The sequence below is a fragment of the Myotis davidii genome, unplaced genomic scaffold (genome assembly GCF_000327345.1).
Source record: "Myotis davidii unplaced genomic scaffold, ASM32734v1 scaffold464, whole genome shotgun sequence".
Lineage (NCBI taxonomy): Eukaryota > Metazoa > Chordata > Mammalia > Chiroptera > Vespertilionidae > Myotis > Myotis davidii.
Window position 1 is genome coordinate 375,462 of NW_006295287.1, and position 2,770 is coordinate 378,231.

Consider the following 2,770-nt stretch of genomic DNA (forward strand, 5'->3'; position numbering starts at 1 on the left):
CTCTCCCCATCTCCCCTTCCCTCTGCACACCCTGTCCGCATCCCTCTCCCCCTCGCCGGCCTGGCCCTCTCCCTCTCTCCGCCCGCTCCCCCCTCCCCTCTCAGAGCTATGAGTCTGCTATTAATACCCCTTCCAAGGACCTTGAGGGCGTCCAGGCCCGCACCCCTCGCCCCAGGCTGCCACCCCCGCTTCAGGGTCCCAGAGAACCCCCCCAGCCTCTGGGCACGGGGCTGGGGCGGGGAGGGGAGGGTGCTGTAGGTGCGGGAACGGGAAGGCAAGCCGTCCGCAGCACGACGCGAGGGGAGGGCGGGCTGTTGATCCAAGTGGCCTCTCCTGTCATCTGTGATGGATTTTGGGGAGGGGGGTGGTGGGGATAGGGGCGCCCCAGGAACCTCTGGCACCCTCCTCCTCCTCAGCTGGGGGTCAGGCTATGCTGTAGACAGGACGAGTTGGGCAACTGGGGAGCCTGGAGCTGGGGGTGCCCGGGATGCGGGGACTGACAGGATTTGAGACAAAAGGGGGTCCTTAAGGCAGGAGAGGGCTCTGGGCCTGGACGCCTGGTTCCTGGGCACGGAGGAGGCTGGGCACCTGGACCCCTGAGGCCAGGCCGGGGAGGTGGTGGGGAAGCCGGGCCTCCTGGGTCCTGGGAATGGTCGGGGCTGAGCACCCGCACTCCTGGGTGCTGGCAGGAGGGAGCCCAGGCCAGGACTCCGGAGCCTGTTGGAGAAGTTGGAGGGGAGGGCTTCTGGTCTGAGGGGAGAGGGGGCTGGCTCAGTCTCCCCGTCCCTGACAGGGCTGTGGGCAGGGCTCTCTTTGGCCCCAGTGGGGATGGCAGTGGGGCCTGACGAGGTGGAGACTTGGGGCCCCTGGGGGTGCAGCTTCTGGGATTGGGCCTCCAGAGTCCCCTGAGCCTGGGGATACCGCCTCTCGGCCCCCAGGGCTGGGAGACTGCCCTCTGAACCCAGGGGGGAGCGGACTGAGCATCCAGGCTCCTCAGAAGGGCGGGGCTGGAGCTGCCCTCCTGGGCCTCAGTGGGGAGCAGGACCCTGGGGACCCCGAGGGCAGAGGCCGGGGGGAGGGGAGGGGAGCAGGTCTGAGAGGCAGAGGAGGGGCTGAGGGGTGAGCAGCCACCAGGAATGGAGGAGAGCGAAGTGTTAACCCCAGGGAGGCCAGGCCACAGCTGTGGGTTATTTTGGGGTGGGGGGACGCTATTCCGAGCACTGATTGAGCCAGCTGCTCGGGGAAGGGCAGAGGAGAGGAGGGACATGGGGAGCGAGGATTTGGGAGGGACAGGCACGCTAGGAGCCCCCACCCCCCACCCCTTCCTGAGAGGACAGTGGCCCAGGATCTCTGGGAAGCTGGGTGAGGTGGGGGTGGGGGGCCTCGGGGCAGGGGAGGGGGCTGTGGGCCTCTCCCCCACTCCAGCTATCAGTGGGGTAGACAGGCCTGTGCTACCATGGCAACCGGATAGGAGCCTGATTGACAGCCAAGATAGAACCCTCCCCTGTCTGGACCCTCACCCCTGCAGGAAGCCCCTAGTACGGGCTGTCATTCCTCTCTGGGAACCAGGGGTCCAGCCCCCACCCCCCATGCCCGCCTCCCTCGGACCCAGAAGCCAGGAGTCTGGGCTCCTAGCCCGCCCGCCCCAGGCAGCTAGCATTCAACAGGGGACACCATGGGCAGGAAGGCTCCATTTCCTCTCATTTACAAAATTGCTCTGGGCTGGGAGCCAGGGACCCCCTGTCCCCCAGCTCTCCACAGCTGTGCCCCCCCCAACCCCACCGCCACCCTGAGCCATCATTCTGTCTAGCTGAGAATGGGGGTGGGGGAGATAGGGGCAGGATTAAGGGGACAATTGTGGGCTGGGGGCTGCGGGGCTGGGTGAGGGGTGAGGTCAGGCATCCTAAGGAGAGAATGCCCCACTAATTTTTTTTTCTCTTTCTCTTCCCCCCACACACCTGACCCCCTTTCCCGGTCTCATCTTTGTCTTCATTTTTGATCCCTCTGCCACTCGCCTTCCCTTTCATGTCTGTGCTGGGCACCTCCCTGGCGGGGGTCTTGATCTCGGCCTTGCCTCGCTATTTCTGTCTTCCTGTTTTCTGTCTGCTCTGCCCGCCTCCTCCCTCCATCTCTGGTCCTGCCTGGCTCTCCATCACTTGTGGGTGCTCGTCCGTCCCTTGGTGGCTGTGGGGTCTCTGTCTTCCTCGCTCTGTCCAACTTTCTCCTCTCTCTCCTCTCGTCTCTCCTGCCTCCCTTCGCTCCCCCATCCATCCCTGCCTCTCTCCTTGGCTCCCTACAATTCCTCCCCATTTGTCACTCCCTCTTATCTCCCCACCTCATCTCCCTGCCTCGCCCTCTGAGCCCCTCTGTCCCTGACCTTCCATCTCTCTCCTTATTTCTGTCGCGCTCTCTCCGGGACTATCTCTCCATGGTTTGCATCTCTCTTCCCATCTCCCTGGCTCTCTCTCTCTCTCTCTGCTCCCATTTTGATCCCATCTCTGTGGGTCTGTTTCCCGTCTGTCCTGCCTCGTGATCCTCCCCATCCCTACCTTGTCTCTCTTCCCCGCCTCTGTCTCCCCACTCCGATCTCTGCACCTCTCCCTCCCTCCATCTCCCCTTCGTGCATCTCTTTCGTCTCCCTGTCTCTGTCTTCCCACCGCCGTGTCTCTCTGATCTGTGTCTTTTTTCTGCTCCCGGTGTCTCCCCGTCTCTGTGTGCCCCCCCTCCTTGCTCCCGGTTCCCTCCTCGGCCCGGGAGCTCAGAGGCCGCC